Source organism: Ziziphus jujuba, chromosome 4 (genome assembly GCF_031755915.1).
Source record: "Ziziphus jujuba cultivar Dongzao chromosome 4, ASM3175591v1".
Taxonomy (NCBI): domain Eukaryota; kingdom Viridiplantae; phylum Streptophyta; class Magnoliopsida; order Rosales; family Rhamnaceae; genus Ziziphus; species Ziziphus jujuba.
This window is the reverse complement of record NC_083382.1, coordinates 33,145,353-33,168,749: the sequence shown is the minus strand read 5'-3', so window position 1 is coordinate 33,168,749 and position 23,397 is coordinate 33,145,353. Positions and strand designations below refer to the sequence as shown.

The following is a 23,397-nucleotide window of genomic DNA, read 5'->3' as shown; positions in this document are numbered from 1 at the left end:
AAGTGGATAGATTGAAACGGTGTTCTCGCCTCAAAATTGGCTAGTTACTACAGTTTAAAAGAAAATGTTAAATAATTAAGAGAATAATTATAGAATGACAAATTGATTTAATTGCTCAATCAGCTTCATTATTATTATTTACTGACAATCAAGGATATTGAAGGTACTTGCTAGGATGCCAAAATTAATATCAACTTGTAAAATTATTTTTCTGACAACTTTTACATCACAATGAGATAATGGTTTCAATAAACAGCATACGATTTGAACAATTTTCATCCGAGGGTCAAATCCACAAATGGAATCCTGCTCTTCCCAGAAAAACTTAAACTGAAAAATATAACATTGAAACTCGAATTCAAGTTTGCTCGAATTGAGAACAACCTGTCCACATATTATTTAGATGACCCAATATGGTTCAACATACCATGCTAACCAGGCCTCTCAGTTGATCAATTGTTTGCTTCTTCCGGTAGAGATGGTAAAAGCTCCTTGCTCGAACCAACATGGTTGCAGAGAAGCCTCAGCATTTTCCTTCCTCTCATCCATTTAAGCATCAACTTCATGTGAGTTTTGCTATTCAATCCACTAGTAACAGAATCCTATTTTATTAAGAATAAAATTCAATTACAGACATCAACTTAAACTAATATAAAACATTTAATTTTTCTTACAGTATGTAAAAGGCTATGGTCTCCATTGCATTAAAGTAATATGTCGCATCTGGTGCACTTTTTGGATAGCTGGGAGCCATGCTTTCAGAGCTTCTTTTATATGTGAGGTTATAAATATATATATATACACATCCATTTATAGGCTTCTATTCCAATGCATGAATAGAAGCTAAAATCTAAAACACAATCCTATCTTTTCCTTTTCTAATAAATGAAAATATTTGTGCAGCCTTCAATTCTAATAAACAAGTATAACCTACTACCATGGAGTAAAACATCATGGCTAAAATCCAATAACGTAGAAACTAAGAAGAAAAATTGGACTAGGAGAAGTGACATTACCAAACAAATATTCTATTCAAGAACAAATCATCATTTCATCAAATATATGCACAGATAGATTTAACTGTTTTTTTATAATTCCATTTTCATTTCCACTTGAGCCAGAGTATAATACAGCAAACAAAAGCAAGACGTATACCATAACCACTTTCCGCTTATAAACATGATTCAACAAAATTGATGGATTATTGATGGAAGTGCAGAAACACGGCAATAGCAGTAGCACGGCAGCACAGCAGCAGCAACAACAACACAGCAGCACCAGCAGCAACAACAAGCCCAAAACAATGGCAACTTCAGCAAAAATAGTAACATCACCTAAAACAGGGGAGAACATAGTGCTACAGTGGTTGAGAAACAACATAGATTCTTTTTGGTCGTGGTTATTGGACGAAGGGAAAAATAAAATAAAGGGATATGTATGTCATTTTTTATTTTTATTAAGGTTAAATTTGATATGGAGGGGAAAAACAAAAAAGATAAAAAAGAGGTGGGCAAATATCCTTAAGGCCCTTAAAATAAGGGTATCCTTAAGGCCCTTAAAATAAGGGTATTAGGCAAAATTCCCCTTCACAAAATGGGTTTCATTAAAGATACTTGAAAATTTTGAATCCAATTATCATAAAAAAAACATGGACTTTAAATAAAAATTATAACTTTTGGATCCAACTTGTGAAGCAAGTGAACCAAACCCACAACTATAGGTAGCCCAACAAAGTCTTTAAGGGTGTGTTTGTTACATTGGACTGGCCACGTCAAGACAAACCACAGTCTCAATTCGCTGTTTGGGAAGCAAAATTAGAAAATGGGATAACTTATCCCATTTGCTCAGCTTATTCCACTGGAAGGGACTGACCTAACCAATCTCAACTCTTAGGTCACTTGTGTCCTGCTCTCTGCGAAGTAGCTGTCGTTCTCTCGCTTGAAGGTGTCTCTCGCAGGACCGTTCTCCACGTCTCTCCGATTTGAAACCCCCGATGAGTACTGTTCTCCTTTTTCGAACCGTTTATTTTCCTTCTTCTTCGATCTAATGTCTTCTTCTTCTTCTTCTGTGTTCTTCTTCTTCATCTGCATTCTTCTTCTTCTTCTTCTTCGTTTTGCATTTGATTTCTTTATCTGCACAAATTAGGGCTTCGATTTGCAAAATTAGGGCTTCGATTTATGAGGAAGAAGACTTAATTTTGTGGTCTACATCTACAACTCTTAAATATAGAGAGCCATCTCAAACTACTGCAAATTTGGAAGGTAAGATAGTCAATTTTTGCCATTATAGTCAATTTTTCTCATCTATGATTGCTATATGTTTGACGAAATGCTTCTAAGAAGTTATTTGTTCTCTGTTTCTTGATTTCTGTAAAATTGAAATTGGTTGTCATTAAATCTAAAGTTAGTTTAGTTTTCTGGCGTTTGAGCTTTAGCAAAAGAAGAAAAATTAGTGTCTGGTGTTTCAAAGACACTTGAATAATTAGCATCTGAAATGTGTTCTATAGATACTCATTTCATAGTTATGTCATTTCATATTTTAGTTTGTATGTCTTTGAAACACTAGAAGAGAGGGAATTGTTGTAAATTAGGCAAAAAACAATTCCTTCTTTTTCTGGTTCATAGTTTAGTTTGTATGCCTTTGTTTGTGTTCCTGCCAAAGGCTTACCAATTGCCAAGGAAGTTGGTGGTTAATTAGCCTAATGCGCTTCTTTTTATGATTCGAAGCAATGGAATTCCATTGTCTGCGCTGATAAAAGTCAGATAGAATGACCAATTCGGTGATGAAAAAGCTGATATTTACTATTAAAAAGCAATATAGAATTGCTGTATATTTACCATTAACAAGAAATATAGAATTATTCCTCTGTTTTCATTCAAAAACCAATTCCTCTAGTTCTGGTTCTCCATCTCCTTCGTGCTTTTCTGGTCCCATTTTCCTACCCCATGTTACTACTCACTGCTACACTTGTCAATCTCTTTCATCAATTTACATAATTTGAAACTGCTTAGAATTGTTATCTACATTTTTTTGGTAAAATGTATGGTTTATAATAAAATTGCATATTTGCTATGAATATGAACTCCATTGTCCATTCATGGCATTCTGTATCATCGTTTATCAAAAAAATTAAAAAAATAAAAAGGCATTCTATTTTTGACATCTACCTTTCTTTCAAAATTGCATGTTGAAACAAGTGCACAAAATCAATTTTGGCTTATGATTATTAGTGCAAAATCGAAGGGATTGTTTTGTACTCCTTGATATCTGACTCTTTATTGCTTGCATGAGTAAAGGCCTGATCAAATAATGCTTAAGAAGATAAATAGGACTCAACTGTCTTTACTGCTACAACTAATACAGAAGTAAACTTTTTCTTTCTATATCTGGTGAGAATGCAAATTTTTCTTGAGATGCATAATTTTGTCTTTTGTTTGAAGAATTGTAGCTTCTGGAACGTGTTTATTTCTGTGAAATGATTTCAATTTGGTTGAGCATTTTGTGTATTTTTTAATTTGTGTTATGGTAATTAGATGGATTTATCTTATTTCAATTTTCTGTTAATAATGGACGAGCTGGTGATGGATGCCAGATTGAAAATTGTGTTGCAAAATGCAGGGTGTAAAGGATCTTGTAGATAGTATAGATTTCTGTAAAGGAAGAGTGTGTCTTTCGGTTATTTTATTATGTCTTTGTAAATATAATTTTGCAGATTCGGGTAGCTGGATATGCAAATTTATATGGTGGGCTAGGGGTTTGGAGCTGCTAGTTATGAACAAAAGCTTGGAAAACAAGAATGCTTTTGGGCTCATATATATTTAACAAGCTGAAAAATGGATTCTATAGTTGGAAGGCATATATAGGAGGACGTACTGCTAATAGACATTCATCAAGCCATGTATACCTTTTAAAACACATAGCACAACCCCTTTTTTGTTGCATTGATAAACCTTTGTCAGCATGAGGGTGTAGTGCAGTTATTGTTATTGTTTTGTCAATAGTTGTTACATTTTCTCTATGTATGTAATTTACTATTTGATAGGTATATGGTTGTCCTCTTCACTTATAAAAGGACTAGTACTACTTTATGCCATTAAACAAAATCGTGTATGTATAGTTGGTCCTTTGTGGTTTTTATTTCTTTTTATATAATGCGTGTTTTGTTTTTCTCTCTGAATTGTTGATGATAAATGGGGTTTAATATCGTAGGCTGCAAAGGTGCTTCCCACCATACAAAGTTTAGGTGCTGCAATCATTGTAAGTTTTTTGTTTGTTTTGTATTTGTACTTGTTAATTATTTTACATGTTTGTTGGCACATTAAAATTCTTCATATACCAAAAATTGAGACCTTTGTCTGCTATATATATGTTTTGTGATTTTGTGCCTGTTTATCTGTAAGAAATGTGCCTTAGATTTATCTTTTTGTGTTATTATATATAATTACTTGAGTATATGGGTTTAGTCAAGCTTTCTATCTGTAGATCTTGCACTTTTGTTGGCTCCACTCTTTGCTTCCCTGTAAGACAACTGATATATATATATATATATATATATATGATAGTCTAATATACGCTTCTAAATTTTCATGTTCTTATGTCTCTTATACTTATCTGCCATATTTTGCAATCTGCAACATTGATGTCGTCTCTGCAGCTTTTGAGGGCCAATCTGCTGTAAATAGGCAAAGAATGGTATACAAAGCCATATGGGAAGAGCTTCAGAGTAGGGGTGGGCAAAAACCGAACTAGACCGACCAAACCAACCAAACCGACATATTTGGTTTAGTTTGGATTGGTTTTAACTTATTAATTGGTTTGATTCAGTTAAATATATAAAAAACCAAAACGGTCGGTTTGGGTTGCGGGTTGGATGAAATTTTACCTAACCCAGCCCGCACCAAACCGATCATCAATTAAACTAACATTTATTTTACTTTTATATATAAATATAGTATATAATTATAAAATAAAACTATTATTTTATTTATTATGAGAATGGAATTGAAGAGTGTGGAAGAAGACTTTCTAAAATAATTTTTATTTTTATGGATGTTAGTTTAGTTAATTATAAGTTCATTTTGAAATTTAAGATTTCAAATATGGGTTGTATTCTATTTTATAATTAATAATGGTTGTAGATTTGTTGTAGAATATATTGTTGGTGTATGATGTATTCGTATAATTAGGTTGTAGTTGTAGACTTATATTGTAGTTGTATGGTTTTATGTTGTATTATATCACTTGTATTGTAGTTGTATGGTTTTATGTTGTATTGTAGTTAATAGTTAGTTTATTTGGTATTTTTACTAGGTGAATGTATGTTAAAATTATTTAATTTAGGAAATAGCTTGAAAAAAATACTTAATTCAAAATATAATGCATGAATACGATTGAAGATTGATAATTAAAAAGGCCTAAAAAAACTTTATACAATTTTGAACCCAATGTATACAATTTCTATCTCAAAATAGCATAAATAAAAAAAATTGGGTCAAGGGCCAATATGAGGCCCAAATTGGTCTAAACCGTTAACCCAACCCAAACCGACCAATGCTCATCGCTTTGATTCAGTTTCGGGTTGAACGTGGCGGTCGGTTTGGTTCGGTTTCATATCCAATCCAAACCGAGTTGATCGGTTCAGTTTTAAAAAGTCCATAAAACCGAACCGATCCGCACCGAGCCCACCCCTACTTCAGAGCATAGTGCATTCAATTGATCAGGTGACTACCAAAACCCCAAATGAAGGAGTTGTTGAGAAGTGATAGAGCATTGGGAATATACATTCGCAGGCAGAACTTCTTGATTGATTTGCTTACTGAATGTCCAATGTTGAAACTAAACTCATGCCTTTTATGGTTCTAAATTGATCTAATCATTCATCTGACCTGCTTTGCTCCAAGATTTATTTAATTATTATTTGTGTATCACTAGATTGAAAGAGATTAGCCAATTTACTTTTCTAATGTTTCGTTCTATGCGTTGGTAAGCAATTTTTGAAGGATGTGCATCTAGTCCCTAATTTAAAGAGTAAGATTACTATTGTCAGTTGAATTGTCTATTAGGAACTGAATTTTGTGAATTTTTGCTTAGTATACAATGGTTTTGAAAATATATACAAGTTAGGAATCAATAATTTGTTCTGTATATATACAAAGGAAAAAAGGGGAAAAAAAAAATTTTTGATGCTTACATAATTACTATACTTGTTACTCTGCCAGAGAAATAAAACAACTGCACAAGAAGCATCTGTACTTCCGTGGTCCTCCAGGAAATGTTCCACTTGAAAAAATGTGAAAGTGTGTTAAGGGGCCCATGAATGCAATTTAGCTAATGGACGGCAAAATTCGATTCATACCCAATCTTGATCCTACCAAAGTGCCAGGCTCTGCATGCTTAACCATACCAAAGTAGTGGATATGGCGTTTGAGCCTTGCCAGGAAGGTGTTATGGCATATTGTTAAGCTATCACAAACAACAGCTACATGTTTGCGTGCCCTTGTTATGGCAACATTTTTTTTGCTTGCTATCTCCTAGGAATCCAACAACTCCTAAAGTGTTTGATCGCACCTGAAATAGAAAAGAAATAGGCATCACATATGCCATTAACGCATGAATACCAACAGTCAACCATCAATTATGCCTCTTTGAAGAGTAAAAAACCTTCTACATCTAACTTTAGTTACTTTACACGAATTACATAATATATCGATATTTCATAAGATTCTTCCAGGGGTTTCGCATAATTTGTAGGTGTAACAAAAAAAAAAAAAGAAAAAAAATTTTAAATTTTGTATGTAAATATAATATTTTTGTTTTGCAAAAATAAATCTATCATTTAAAATTTTCACTTTTAAAAATAATTATTTTAAATAATTATAAAATAATTCAGTCCAATCCGATCCTGCACCAAATATGGGACAACTAGTTCACCATTTAGTCCAGAATTATATCAAACACAGAACTGTGCTATTATTTCCTGTCTGATCATATTTAATCCATACATATCCTATCTGATCTAGTCCAGTCCAACCTTGTCTTGCGTACCAAACATCCCCTAGATATGCTAATAACGTCACCAATTAATGTTGGAACAAATACATCATGCATCATGCATCATGAATCATGCACCATGCATCGTAAAAAGATTCAATATATTTTTTTCATTTGTAGGATGATTTTAGTATTATTGATTATAAAATCTCTATATATTATTATTATTTTTAAAAAAATTAGCTAAATGCCAATTTTCTTTAAAAAAAAAAATTAATTAATGAAACATTGTAATGGTCTAAATGTTTTGACAAATTGCTTTCAGCATCATAAATATGCCGTAGACAATATATATGTAAAGCGGCATGTGCTTCCCACACAACACAAGAAGAAAACGAGTCGAAGGCTTGTGGGGCCTTCAGTTTTTTTTAATTAGCGTGGGGTTTCTTGACTTAGAGCATCTGATGGCAAAGCGTTTGGGCATATGTACTTTTAAATTTGGCATCAGTTTGAGCTTTTCAATAGTAAGTACCAAATTTTAACATTGGTTTTTAAATACAAATGCTAAAAAATAAAATTGGTCCCAAGCTCTGATTTAAATTGCTGTAACTCTCACTTTAATTTTATCTTATGCCAATTTATAAAAAGTGAAAATCAAAATCAAACCGACAAATGGTGTGGGCCTCATAGACTTTGTTATAATGGACTGTCAAAAAATGACATAGCAAAGTATACAAAGCTGAATTGGAGCGAGAAAAAGAAAAAAAAAAAAAAAATATATATATATATATATATACAAAGCTGAATTGGAGCGAGAAAAAGAAAAATAAAATAAAAAGTTATTTGGCTAATGGCATGTCATTGGAGATGCTGCAATAATTTAATGAAAAAAGAAGATATAGATGTATGTTTGTAGATACAATAGATTGGCATGACTTAGGTTGAAATTCCAAAAAATCTTACATTTTGTTTTTTTGGATGTAAAATCATGAATAGTTTGTTTTCGAGGAAGAGTCAATTTTGGTCTTGGAATTCATTTTCAATTGAACTTTTGACTTGATCCAATATGTAAATGAACGGATTAGATGATGGAATACTATAATTAATTTCCGATTATATTACCATATTGTACATATACAATATATGTCAATTCTAAAAAGGCATTCACAGTTATTTTTTAATTAATAATTACTGTCTTTATTAATATCTTGGATCGAATTCGTCATCCAAGCACGTGCTGATCATATCCATATCTAAAAGTTGGTCGGCCAAAAGCGAATTTATTTGATCTTCATCAAAAGATTAAGAAATGCAAATAAATAAATAGACCAAAGCATGATTTTTATTTCATTACAAATTTGTATACGTGGGCATGATTTTTAATTAGTAATAAACTTGTTGGAAAACTATAATCGTACACTGAAAATTTTGTGGTGGGACAGCCGGAAAGTCAACATCCAGCTACATTTAAGTTCGAAAAGTATGATCTTTTTTTTTTTTTTTTTTTCAAAGAAAAACAAAATTTTGGAATGTTATATGCTATGCTGGTATTTCTGATGACTAGATCAGAATGTCCCTGCCATGTGTACGTTATCTCACTCTTTTTCTTCTACTATTGTCTTAGTTGGAAAGCTATAATCATACATGCATACGAGATTTTTGGTGGGACAGCCGGACAAGATCTTGTTTTTGAAAAAAAAAAAAAAAAAAAGAAATTGGAATGTTATAGGCCATGCGTGTGTTCTGATGGCTTGATCAGACTCTGTTTCCGTAAGATGCGCAGATTGGTCTCTCCCTTTCCTTTAGATCCGCAGTCAATTTATTAATTTTGCATTCCTAAAACACAAATAATTTTTCTCCTTTCTCTATTACGAAAAAAAAAAAGAAAAACACAATCTTTCTCCTCTCTCTTTTTCTTTTTCTTTTGCTTTTAAAATTGCATGGAGACTGCAACTAGCACGTACTACGAGACAACGAGCATTAGATGAAAGTGAAATGGCTTTAGATACACTTTTCAAGCAGTTTCGTACTCTCGAGATTATAAAGCTGACAATTGATACTCTTAGTATCAAGAGTCAAATGTAATCATTTTGACTATGTTAGTCTTTGTTCACTAATACTTAATAATTAAAAAATAAAAAAGAAGGAAAACGACATGTCATTGTGAAATATATTATGCAATATCTCGCGTTCAAGAAGAATAAAACGAGAGAAAAACAAATTAATTAATTTTGTAGCTAGATATATTGATTTTTATTTGAATACTTCTAGAAGCCGATGGCAGTAAGTGATGAATTATTGCTGTAAAGGCAAACCAAACCGCATGGTGAAGTTGAGCTAGCGCCTATAAATATACGATCAAATATTTACGAATGCGATCACACAATTTGCATATGGAAGTAAATTAGAGAAAGCAGCGGAGATATATATATATATATATCGAAGATAATCGGTTCATTCGAAAAAACACTGACAGAAACCGATGTAACGCAGAGACTGTCAGTTCCAACAGGATTTATAAAAGCCAATCTTTCGTATCTGCAGATTGGTCACAAACTTGAAGTAACTGACGGCAACAATGGCGAAATCCATAAGTTCGTCGTCTGGATCCGTAAAGGTGACCACCCCAAGCCTGTATTTCAGTCTCGCGGTTGGCTTGAATTCGTCAGGAGGAATGCTCTTCAAATTGGAGACCGTATCCATTTCTATATAGAGGACAACGGACTGTGCGGAATTCGCGTTACCGGCCGCAATAATAATATTCCGGCATAATCCACGCAACAAATGAGAGGGGAATTATAAGTTCATGAAATAATTTCTAAATATTTCTATGCATGCATGGCATTCATATATGCATATGCATGGGAAGTAATTAAAAATTTTTAATATGCATTTTCTAGTTAATTATTCCCCTTAGCTAGCTATCTAGTTACTAGTGTTTCAAAGGCTTTTGGTGATCATGTTAGTTTTGTATGTAACTAGCTAGCTACCTAGCTGGAAATTACTATTGTAGTTGCTTAATTTGGCTATGTTTAATTGCTGAGTGAGTAGTCGCCTTGTTCCCCTCCTGTATGCTTCTTTAATTAATTTGTTTGGTCGTGTTCCACAACAAACCGTACGTCTTTGTTCCAGTTCTATATATTAATAAAAGGACTAGCTACTGTGTGCTTTTAACCAAATCTTATTCTCTCTCTCTCTCTCTCTCTCTCTCTCTCTCAATTTGCGATTCGTTAATTTTTTTTAATTATTTAATTAACAACTATTAATTATATGAGACATACCCTCACATTATATTTAAAATATTAAACCGGTGTCGTTTTGGTAATTAAAACCCAAATCAACCACTGTATATATATCTAATAGAAAACGCCCTTAGAATTTTAATCTCACCCTCTTCCTCTCCCTCTGCCTCTCGCTTGCCGACCTTCTCTTCCTACCCTTTTGCTTCCTCCCTTGACTTGGAGAAGATGACCGTCACTGCAAACTTACCGATCACCAAACCTCCGCCGAATCTGGGGTACTGGAATCGCCGTGTCTCGTATCCCACGTCTTGCCAAGATCCTATAATCGGCGAGCTCGGTGGTCCACGAAGTGCTGGGTCGGCGAGCACAGGACATGGATCAGCCTATAATCGACTACATCATCAATGTCCTCGCCGAAGAAGGCTTCGATTTCGGGTCCACGGCGAGGGGGCTTTCGAAGGCCCTCCAATTCTTCCGCGCATTGGCAAGAAAGGAAAGGTAAGACGGGTCTGGTAATGCTTCTTGTCGGAGCTGAATGCGTCACCAAATTCTCTGAATGTCGTTCTGTAAGTTTCTATAAATTTTGCTTTTTTATTTTTTTTGGTCTGTTTGGTTGCTTGGAAAAATGTTGGAAAATCAATTTGAAAAAAGTTGTGCTTGATGTTAATTGCTAGCTAGTGTTTTGCTTTGCTGAGCGTCGTTCATTTTGGCCATCCAATTTGCTTAAAGGGAAACCAAATGGAAGTTTGTTAGCATCGATTTAATTTTAATTGATTGTTCCTGAATATTGCACAAACGAACATTCACATTTTCTTATTTCCTCGTGCGTGTATATATATTCTCGTTTTTGGCCTCAAGGCTTTGCTGATAAGATCTACTAGCAGACAGCAGTCGTATTCACATTTAGAACTTGTCTTCTATGATAGTGAAGCTCTAAGTACGCTCCAAATTTGTTTATCAAAGAATACTCTTTTGTGGTTAAGAATTTGATATTGTCTTTGCCTCTTATTTGGTTCTTTATGTGTAGTTATATATCAGCAATGTATCGGAGTGTTACAGATTTCCATCTATTTCAGTGAAAATCAGTTTCTAAAATAAAATATGCAAACTGTCACATAATAAATATATCTTTATACAAAATTTTAATGTCTTTGTAGTGATAGTTAAGTTTTCTTCTGCGTGTTTTGTTTGTAGGAATGTCTGCCAAATGCACTGCAATACCATTTTTTTCAAGTGATCAGGTAAAGTTACTGAAAGAATTTGGACCCTTCACAAGTGCATAACAGGACATTACTAGAAATGAGGGTTAGAAGGATTTGAACGTTAAGCCAAATAGACAACCAAGATCTTAAGCTATTAGAAAGTGGTGTATATTAACAATTTTGGACATAGTAGGCTGTGACAATGACCACAGATTAGAATGCTAATGTAGGAGGAGACATAATCTCTATCTGATGGTACTGTGATATAAGAGGAGGTTGTAGACTTGTAGCTAGAAAGCCTAGAATTGTGACAATTGATAGGGATACTATATTGTCTTATGGTGGAGCTAATCTCATACAATGCGATGGCCATGGGTAATGCACCCTTTGCGCTCAAAATTGAGGAAACTATCAAGTAACAAATCCCATCTAAAGATATCCAAATCAAGATCTTGGGCTTATATTCTTCTACTTAATTTAGTTCACATAAGAATTGTCCATTTCAATCCACTTCATACTAAGATTAATAAAATCTAAGATGAATACCGTTGTAAGGCTTAGAGAGGATGAAAGCTAAAAACTTTATTTAGGCAGAGAGAGGAAGTGAGAATAAGTAAAGGAAATTTTGTCTTCTTTAAATTGTGATTTTACTTCTATTTGAACTGGTTTTTAATTAGAGTTTCAATATATGCCTCTTCAATGCATATGTATCAGCTGTTTGGATCAATGAGTTGCTATTCTGTCTATTTCTTGCATTATTCTCCTTAATCCCTCAAAAACCCTCTTCCAAAGAAAATATGGGGCAAAAAGAAAATCCTGTAAATAACCCTTTTCCATGCCACTTAACTTCGGAAAAAGGAGAAAATATTTGTTTAGCTCTCTAGTATAGGTATAATTAAGGAATGGATATTATGCAACATGAACCAATGACAACTGGTTTATAATTTAGCAATATGTATAACCAGGGGCTCATATATGCTATTTTAAATTTAAAATTCAACACTGAAAGAAGATTACATCAACTTCTAGTTCAAATCTATTCGACTTGCCATCAGGGTAAAATACTACAGTTAATATTTCAGCTTATTCAAACTAAATCCACTTGAATCGAAAAGGGCCAAATTAAAAATATTGTTATCTTGATGTGTGACATTGAACTTTTCTATGTTACATGATCAAAAAACTTAATATATATATGTCCTGATATGTATATTAATTATGTGTGTTACATTATCAATAATAAATATATTCCACCAGTAATTTCACTTACACTAAATCTAGTTGGGATATAGTTCAGTGTTTCTGTTTATTGTGCTTAGCAAAGCATCTCAAATCAGTGAATCCCAGTCCTAGTAACAAGTGAAGCAGAAACATGTAACACGAACTTTGCCTGTAGATCTAATTCTCTTGGCCTTTTCCTTCACCTCAGATTCTTTCTGTCTTCTTTTGTCTTCAATTTGTGCTCTTGCTCCTTTTGTTATATCATCTATCCTTGCTATCTTGTTTTGGTAATGTCTCTGATTTTGAGCCCTTCTCTGCTCTAATATGCTCTAAAATCCCCAGGAAAAAAACAAAAAAAAAAAAGAAAAAGAAAAGCAAAGTGCTTATGCATTCATATTCAAAGTTTTTCAATAATAAAAACAGAAGTTGGTTGAAGTAAAAAGAACCTTTGTCCTTTCGTTCTTTAGTTTGACTTTCATCTTTTTCTCATTCTCCCAAGCAAGATTGTAGATTTCATTTTCTCATACGTGAAATTATATGCTCATAAGGCATAACTACCATTATAAATGTCCTTTTTCCTTTTTTTTTTTTTTTTTTTTTTCGTGTATCTTTATTGAGGATGAAAAATTTTCTAATCACTTTACTAAATTTCATATACCAATTACATAATTTTATTAGCTTGCTGGGGGACCCACTTAGTTTTTGCTAAGTACTACATCATTTGGTATCCAAAATTTAGTAAACATGTCCATCTTAGCAAACTGAACACCAAAACAAATAACTAAATTTTACCTTTTCCTAATCTTTTCCATCTGAGCTATCTCCGAAACATCTGCTTTAGATCTTACACCATTCTGTCTTGATGGTATCCCCATTTGACTTTGGTTTCTATCTGCTCGGACAGAAGATGTCCAGCTTGGATACCGGTTAGGAAAGGTATTTTCAGATGCCTTATGATCAGACCCAGCAACCTTATAATTGAAACTTCACCTAGAAAATGGGAAAACTTAAAAATTCTCTACCAAACACTTTGTGAAGATAGAAATTAAACCCTATAAATCTCTACCGTCAACAATTACCAGCACCTTTTGCTTCCTTGTTTGAGAGTCTCCTGGTTACCATACCAGATTTTGGCATGCCATCTTTTCTGGTTTTTGTGTTGGTCCTCGAGATTCTGAGACTTTCCTTCATTGTTTTCTGATATTGAAGTTCTGCTTCTTCCAATGAGTGAACTGCTAAAGCAGCTGTTGCAATTGCTGTGGCAAAGGTCATCACTATCTTCTTGTTCATCTCCTCCATGGCCGTAATATTTCGTTCTAATAAATCAGATGTTGATATTCCTGTAAACATTGGTTCATAATAGCAGCAGCAGAAACAAAACAGACTTTAAAGAAACAAAGTTTCACCTTGGAAACAAATTCCAGCTGTCATTTCGGCCCGGTCGATACAAGAAGCCCATGTTTCAGTCCAAGGGATGGCGTGATTTTGTTAAGGCAATTAATCATAAAGTTGGAGACGCCTTCCATTTCTAGGAGGAAGATGGAACTTTTGGAATTCAAGTTCTCAAAGACTACTTGGATAGTTCCAAACCCGTCAAGGGTAATTATTTCTCAGATAGGTACAATAGTATTGTACGGTTCCTGTACTTCCTCATCAGTAATGTTTCCATCTTCATTTGCAAGTAGGGGTGGGCATGGATTGGGTTGGTTCGGTTTTGGACCGAAATATAATCCAATCCATACTTATCGGTTTTTCTAATATGTAATCTAAACGAAACAATTAAAATGTTAAATCCAAACCAAACCAAATCATATATTATCGGTTTGATTTGTATTGGTTGATCGGTTTAAAACTTACTAATTTATAAATATATAACACAAATAAAAAAATTTTCAAATATAAAATATAACTAATAAATTATAATTATCCAAACATAAAATACAATTAGAATAATATAACATAGTCTATAATGGAAAATAAAGAAGAAAATGTAGCAAATGATATACATCATGCACTTATTACATAGTAAGCATTAATGTCATCATTCCACTCCTACAAAATCAAATTAAAATTATTAGAACAAATAATGTAAAATAATACATTCATCAAAATTCATTCACTTAAGAATCGATTTGGGATTTGCGAATGTAAAAAAATATATATATTAAAAATTAATATATAAAAATAGAAAAAAAAAATTAAAAATTAATATATAAAAATGAAAAAAAAATATTAAAATTTATATATAAAAATGAAAAAATAAAAAATATATATAATTTTTTAATTATATAATATATTATTTGGATTGGATTGGATTTATATTTTCAATCCATAACCAATCCAATTCAATCCAATTGATGTAAAAATCCAATCCAAACCATTAAAAATGGATTGGATTGGATGGGTTGAACGGATTGGATTAGATTGGATTTTGCCCATCTCTATTTGCAAGTTGCAACTGTACTCAATAAGCCATCTCTATAGCTATATATATATATAGAGAGAGAGAGAGAGAGAGAGAGAGAGAGAGAGAGAATGAGTGGTGCTAGCATCAGGTCGGTCCTTATGGTAATATACACGGACCAAAAAAGTGGAAAAAAAGCTGGCCTTTAGATTAAAAATGGATTGCTCAGATCACACCTTCAATTTCCCTCTCAAAAATGCTCCCTCGCATTCCTTCCCTTCCTCTTCTCCTCCTCTTCCACCTTTTTAGTATTACTGGTTTTATAGCTGACAATGATGATGATAATGGGTGGCGGTGACAGTGAGATTCTTGAATTAGAGAATGAGAATTTGGGAAGTGTTCTATACATATATATTGGAAGTGTTCCATAATCCAGTAGAAGCTTCTCCACATTGTTTTTAATCCCAACACCCACAAACGCACAACTTCGATTCCCAAGAAAATTAATGAGTGAGTTTGGAATCGAAGGATCTGGAAGATGATGCAGCGATCGGCGATGCAGAGCTGATGGGTGGGTATGGGGTTGTCAATCTGGGGGTTGAAATCGGAACGCCACTCAATGTCGAGGCCAACCATGAGCGGGGTAGTGTTGTTGTCATTGTTGGTGTTGTTGTTGTTGTTGTTGTGTGTGGTAGTGGGGTGGTGGTGGTGGAGATGAAGAGTGTGTGAGATCCAAGAATCCACCATGGAAGGAGTGTGGGTGGATTTTGTGGGTGTCCAAAGAGACGTCGTATAGATTGTGGGTGATATGAGCCATCCGTTTTTAATTTAAAGGCCAGCTTTTTTTTCACGTTTTTGGACCGTGTATATTGCCATCAGGACCGACTTGATGCTAGCCTCACATATATTTATACAGCTAGAGAAATATTGGGCAATGTTTGTAAGCTTTTGCTTTGGTTGTTTCCCTGCTGTTTAATTTGTCACATTCCGCTTTGGTATTATGTATGTTATAATCACGTTTGAATGTTCATTTTAGTTAATTTGGTGCTGTCTTGCTGCCTCTGTGTTATGCTTTAAACAAACATTGTTCTCTCTCACTCTCTCAATTTTCTTTATCTCCTCATAAGTTAATTTAACTCTTTAACTTTCTAGGAAAATATATATTTTTTAATGTTGATTATCTGATGAAACCAAAATCAATTATAACTATAACATCTTCTTAACAGTTCTACCTTTTTTTATTATTTATTTTTTCCTATAGATTGGTTAAAAGTTTTGATGAATTTCATGCTGTTAGACAAAAATATATAAAAAATGATAGCCCACCACTTTACATAAATTTAAATGTTTACAAGAAGTAGCAATTTAATTTGGTATCGAAAGATTAAAAAAAAAAAAAAATCTGATTTAAACTTTAATAACTTCAACCACACCAAAAAAAAAAAAAGAAAAAAAGAAAACACACATAATTAAAATGCATAGCGTAAAAGAGATGGCGATGTGAAGGGAAGACCCGAAGGCAGAGCCCAAAAAAAGGCAACCATATAAAAAGAAATGTTAGGAAAAAAATTAAAAAAAATTAATAATTCATCTTTTATAAGCTTAGATTTTCCCCAGAAAAAAAAAATAATAATAAGAAAATAAAAAAATAAGCAACAATAATAGAAAATAAAAAAATATTGAAAAAGGTTTTGACAAAATAGATAGTGCTGATTCATACTCAATGTCTGACTAATTGCAGAAAGCCAGGTCACGGGACCTTATGATTTAAATATTGATTTAATTGACCGAATACTAATGTTATGGTAAATATAAAAAAATAAAAAAAATAAAAAAATAAAAAAAGATAGCCTTTTCCTTTTTTTTGATTGGGAGTTATTCTTCTCAATTAAAACGTAAATTTTCATATGAGTTTTACTTGCTCTTTAATTTTATATATATGATTCAATCCAATTATCAAAATTTGTTAAAAATGGACTCTAATATACATTGCTTTATCATAAAAGTTGATTCAAAAAATATGAAGAAACTTATTCCATCAAAAAGAAACTATAAACAAATATAAAAACTAAAAAATAAAAAAATGGACAGCCCTGAATTCATGAAGTCATATTCTTTACATGTCCTCTGTTTATCATTGAGTTTGTATAGTGTCATAAAAATGGAGACCAACTGTCAATAACAATCATATATCTTGGTTTTGATTAATAATGGGTATTTTGTTTAATTAAGGCGTTCATTGCAATCATTATTCGTACTTTAGTTTATTGGTTATGCAGTAACTGGCATTTTAATTCGCGGGAGATAAATGTCTTGCCCTGTATTTTACTTTATCGACTAACTGGTCTAAAGTATATTTAGATAATTTTGATATGTCAATTGGAAATATATTTCTTTTTTGTTTTTATTCATTATTGGAATGAATAGCAATATGTTGCCATCATGAAAAAATAATTAAAAACAACATACCATATATTCCCCACTAACTCTTATTTTCAAACTCATCGATATGAAACCATATGTAAACAAAGTATCAGAGTTCAAACTTGATTTGACCATAGAAGATCAAACACAAATAAAATAAATCAAATTATTAGGGCTTGAATTATATCCATAGTTGCACTTTAGTCTTTATTTAATTTTTTTTTTATTTTTATTGACACTTTGGTCTGTAAACTTCAATTTTTAGTGTATTTTGGTTCTTGAACTATTTTTGTATACTTTTTAGCAATTTTAAAACATGCAATATACTTTTTGTAACATAAAGGAGTCTCATAAAATTGTATGCTTGTGACATGTAATTTTGTTGATTTCTTGTTTTAGTAAATGTATTGCATGTTTTACGGGAAAAAAAAAAAAAGTATACTATATGTCTTAAAATGGCTAAAAATTGGAATCAAAATAGTTTAAAGATCAAATGCTCCAAAAAATAAAGTTTAGGAAAATAAGTTCAAAACAAACATAGAACTATGAACATTGTTTACATGCTAACTTGGAACATCGTTGGAAAGGGTTTTTGAATTACCAAAAGTGGGCTTGATATGGAGCCTTTCATTTACAAAATGGGTTTCATTAAAGATACTTGAAAATTTTGGATCCAATTATCTTATAAAAATTTGGGCTATAAACAAAAAATTAAAAGGGGAATTTGGCCCAATGTCCTCTTTAGAAGGGCTATGGCGATATATACCTTTGTATTGGTAAACTTTTTTGTTTTACTTTTTAATATCCATTACACCCTTAAAAAAATTTTAAAAAACCTAAATGTCTTTTAGTTTAGATCTAATACAAGGAAACCTTTTGTGGCTCTTCCAATTCGTCTTCTGGGTTCTCATCCAAAACCAATGATGAGATTAGAAAGAGGACCAAATCCAAGGACAACAAGTTTGAGTTCGATGAAAGCAATGCTCAGATCTTCAGCCTAATGCTCGACGATGCGCATCTTCAATCTGGCCTTTATTTCTACAAGTATCGGAATGCTTTTACCTTCTCGGTTGTGGTTATTTCTTCTTTGCTGCTTCAGAAATACTTGAATGGTGGATCGGAAGAATTTGGGTCTTTAGCAAATGGCGGTTTTGCTCCGATTCTACTAGGATTTGTGGGTGCTTTTAAGTTTTTGACATTGCTCGCCAAGGTTTCTTTTAAAAAATCTACATCGAGGAGGTTGGAGAAGCAATTGAATGTTCTCTTTGGGCTTTGGGAGCCATAGCTGGGAATATGGTTTGCTTCCTAATTAGTCCTCTGGTTCTGGATTTCAATTTTGGTCCACTTGATGGTTTTGGTAGATCTTCAATTGCTGTTTTAATGGGTTGCTTAGTTGGTTTTCTATTTATGCTTGCAACGAAGAGTGCCAAGGCGTTTTGGCTTAGAACTGATCAGTCCAAGTCTAATTTGGCAATGATTTCATGCGGATGGTTTGCTAGACTAATTCTATATTCACCCAAATTCCCCGCTTGCTTGTGACTTTCTCTTTCTCATCTGTTCCTTACCACTTTTCCACTCTTCCAAACAGAAAAGAAAGGAAAAAAAATGGAGTGTCAAACTAGCTGGCTGAAGATTCAGTTCTTAGTCAAATGCCAATTGCACAACAACCACCAATTACTCCACCATCTCCATTCTCATGCTTTTCCTTTTCATGAAACTCAAACCCTAGCCCAACGCCAATGTCCCGCTTCTGGTTCTTCTTCCTCATTCTCCATGCATTGTTACTTCTATTCTTGCTGGTCCCATCGTTCTCCCAGAAAAACGGCAACGTATCATGCCTTCTCAACTTCACCATCATCCGGAAGCTGGCTTCAAACGCTGGCCACCCCAATTTCGATGTCCCAACCACTTGCAAATATGTGATTCAAAGCTTAAGGCTTGTCAAGTCTGTCTATCTCCAGGGCACAAACAACTTTGCTCCTCCACTGAACTCCTCCGAGTCGTGTTGGTCTGTCTTCCAGCTCATACTCAACCATTACGGTTGGAATTTTGATATTCGATCGTCGTGCGGATTCCAGACCAGCTGGATCTCCGAGGGCTGTATGAACATCACCAACAGGACGGAATTCAAGCACGTAATTCCCAAATCCATGATCGATACTGTCATCCAGAACTGTAACCAGTCGCTCGCTAATGGCTTTCCTTGTGCTTCATGCACTACAAGCTTGTCCAACCTTCAGGCTTTGTATTTGACCGGACCTTTCGTCGAAAACGTATCGGATTGCATGGCATTACCTTCAATTTATGCTGGGGCTTTCACGAATTATCTTGGACCCACATATTTAGGGACCACTAAGTATTTGTACTCGCTTCGATTCACGTCCAAAAGCTCTAGTAAGAATGAAAAGACTATGATTGTGGTCGTTGTGATTTGTTGTGTTTCTGTATTGTTGCTCGTAATTGATGGGTTCTGGTGGTAGAAGAAACGTCAGCGCTCCGAGATGAAGAAGAGGAGACTGGGTAGTAGAGAGGTGGGATTCGGTTTTGCCTTAGAGTCCATTAGTGGACGCACCAATTTGGTTAAATTCTCATTCGATGAGATTAAGAAAGCGACTAGAAATTTTTCTAGTGATTATATCATTGGTAGGGGAGGGTATGGGAATATGTATAAAGGGGTACTGGCAGATGGTTCCGAAGTAGCTTTGAAGAGATTCAACAATTGTTCTGCTGCTGGGGATGCCAGTTTCGCTCATGAGGTTGAGGTAATTGCCAGTGTTAGACATGTCAATCTTCGCTCATGAGGTTGAGGTAATTGCCAGTGTTAGACATGTCAATCTTGTTGCTTTGAGAAGTTATTGTATTGCCACAATTCCAATGGAAGGTCACCAGAGAATCATTGTGTGCGATTTGATGAAGAATGGTAGTCTTCACGACTATATATTTGGTTATAAGGAGAAGAAACTTAGTTGGCCAATTCGTTAAAAGATTGCACTGGGGACCGCAAGAGGATTGGCTTATTTGCATTATGGGGCTCAACCTGGAATTATCCACAGAGACATAAAAGCTAATAATATACTTTTGGATGAGATGTTTGAAGCCAAGGCGGCGGATTTTGGACTTGCAAAGTTCACACCTGAGGGAATGACACATTTGAGCACTAGCATTGCTTGAACTATGGGATATGTTGCCCCAGAGTACGCCTTGTATGGACAGTTGACAGAGAGAAGTGATGTGTATAGCTTTGGTGTTGTGCTTCTTGAGCTTCTAAATGGGAAGAAAGCACTTCTTGTTGGTAATGAGGATCAACTGTGAGATCCCACATCGGTTGGAAAGGGGAACGAAGCATGGCTTATAAGCATGTGGATACCTCTCTTTTGTAGACACGTTTTAAACCCTTGAGCGCTGGGTTGTAAGAGGATTCCCCAGGCCCAAAGAGGACAATATATGCATGCGAGTGATCTAGGCTAGGCTGTTACAGCTGGTATCAGAGCCAGTACCCGGATCGGTGTGCCAGTGAGGATGCTAGGCCCCAAGGGGGGAGGATCGTGAGATTCCACATCGGTTGGAAAAGGGAACGAAGCATGGCTTATAAGCGTGTGGATACCTCTCCCTTGTAGTCGCGTTTTAAACCCTTGAGGGCTGGGTTGTAAGAGGATTCCCCAAGCCCAAATAGGACAATATCTGCATGCGGGTGATCTGGACTGGGCTGTTACATCAACCCTCCCTTATGACTAATTGGGCTTGGTCATTAGTGCGCGATGGCAAAGCTTTAGATGTCATTGAAGATGATATGCCAGACAAAGGTCCACCTCAGGTTTTAGAGAAGTATGTATTAGTTGCAGTTCTTTATTCTCATCCGCAGTTGTATGCTAGGCCAACAATGGATCAGGCTGTGAAAATGTTGGAAATGGACATGTCAATTCCCTCCACTCCAAAACGGCCCGTTCCTCTGGTAGCTGAGCTTAGTGATGTTGAAAGATCTGTGAGCACTAGCTGCTCGGGTACGCTCGTGAGTCCTAGAAGTTATAGTTCATATACATATGAAAGTGATCGCCCTTTGGAACTCGAGGAAGAAAGACAAACTTCAAGTTCCCGAGTAGAAGAGCTGTCATAGTCGGAAGGGCGAGTTCGGGCTCCAATATTAGAAGTCGAGGTTTGTATAACTTGACATGAGAGTTAAATTGGTGGTGTTTGTTTTCACTCTCCGCTAATTTGTATGCTTACCCTTCGTTTGTTTCTTGGCTTACACTGCAGGGTTCTTTGAGTCTGGACTTTGCTTCTTTCATTGTAAAGATTAAGATAGATGCATTATAGAATTGATTCTTTGAATTGAAATAGTGTGAACTGGGTATAGAATTTTTGCTATTAGTTGAGAGTCATTTCTTACTTAATGAAACCATTTTGTGTTTGGAAGTTTGATGATTTGCAAATGCAAAGATGCTAACATAGTAGTTGTACCATAGTTCATACCCTATTCCAGATAATAGGGTTGTATGTAATAATTATATGCTACATATTCTTTTCTGTTTTTGTAATCTTCATGGCTCTTCATAAGGAAATTTTAAGTAATCAACTTGGATGGTTTAGGAAACCTTTTATTTCGCCCGGAAGACATTAGTTGGTTTAGGAAAAAAGATGTTGTTGAGTTGTACATTAATAAATTTTCAATGTAGATCGTATGTTTAATGTTATGGCACCCTATATTAATGTTATCTTAATGTGCTGAATCTAGCTTTACTAATGATAACCATCAACAAAATAAGAGAAAATAAGACCCTCGATAGTGATAAAAATTCAAACAAAGATGATTACAGATGGTGCATCGGTAATTCCCGATGCCGACAGGTCTATCGAAAATTACCGATGCGCTTTCAGTAACATCAATTCACATATTTTTTTACTCCAAAGAGTCCGCTAATGTATGTTTTTGGCAACAACATGCAAAATATACATTCATCAATGACCCTAAACAGGAAAAAAAAAAAAAAAAAAAAAAAAAAAAAAAAAAACCCAAAAGTTCGGAAAAACTTCTCAAATTAGTAAAAAAATTTGATTATAATAGGACCTTCGGTAATTACCGATGAAAACTACAGTAATCAATTTGTAGTTGCTGGAAAAATTGCCGTAGGTTTCATCGATAATTACCGAAATCCCTATGGTAATCACATTTTACCAATTTTTTGGCCCCCACAAGTCTCCTAATGTGTGTTAAATGTAACAACATGCAAAATATACATTTTTCAATGATCCTAAAGAAAAAAAAAATCCCAAAAGTTCGGAAAAAGTTCTCAAATTGGCACAAAAATTTTATTACTGTAGAGCCTTCGGTAATTACCGATGAAACCTACGGTAATCAATTTGTTCTTGCTGGAAAAATTACCATAGGTTTTATCGGTAATTACCAAAACCCCTATGGTAATCCCATTTTACCAATTTTTTGGCGCCCACAAGTCCTCTAATGTGTGTTAAATGCAAAGACATGCAAAATATACATTCTTCAATGATCCTAAAGAGAAAAAATCCAAAAGTTCTGAAAAAATTATCAAATTGGCACAAAAATTTGATTACTGTAGGGCCTTCGGTAATTACCGATAAAACCTATGGTAATCAATTTGTTCTTGCTTAAAAAATTACCGTAGGTTTCATCGATAATTATCGAAACCCCTATGATAATAACATTTTACCAATTTTTTGGCCCCCACAAGTCCCCTAATGTGTGTTAAATGCAACAACATGCACAATATACATTCTTCAATGATCCTAAAGAGAAAAAAACCCTAAAAGTTCTGGAAAAAAGTTCTCAAATTGGCACAAAAATTTGATTACCATAGGGCCTTCGGTAATTACCGATGAAACCTACAGTAATCAATTTGTAATTGCTGGAAAAATTATCGTAGGTTTCATCGGTAATATC

The 23,397-nt window shown here is 34.1% G+C and overlaps 1 long non-coding RNA gene and 1 other non-coding gene across 2 annotated transcripts; both read left to right on the top strand.

Annotated features, from left to right (window-relative positions):
• Positions 1-1,789: 1,789 nt before the first annotated feature.
• On the top strand, positions 1,790-5,001 carry LOC107415158 (uncharacterized). Its single transcript, XR_001581212.4, has 4 exons — positions 1,790-1,997; positions 2,146-2,261; positions 4,210-4,257; positions 4,655-5,001. It is a non-coding gene; the product is annotated as an uncharacterized LOC107415158 (long non-coding RNA).
• A 5,334-nt stretch (positions 5,002-10,335) lies between these two features.
• LOC125421745 (probable LRR receptor-like serine/threonine-protein kinase RKF3) lies at positions 10,336-22,034 on the top strand. Its single transcript, XR_009638525.1, has 4 exons — positions 10,336-10,798; positions 11,427-11,473; positions 13,865-20,239; positions 20,286-22,034. It is a non-coding gene; the product is annotated as a probable LRR receptor-like serine/threonine-protein kinase RKF3 (transcript).
• Positions 22,035-23,397: the final 1,363 nt, after the last annotated feature.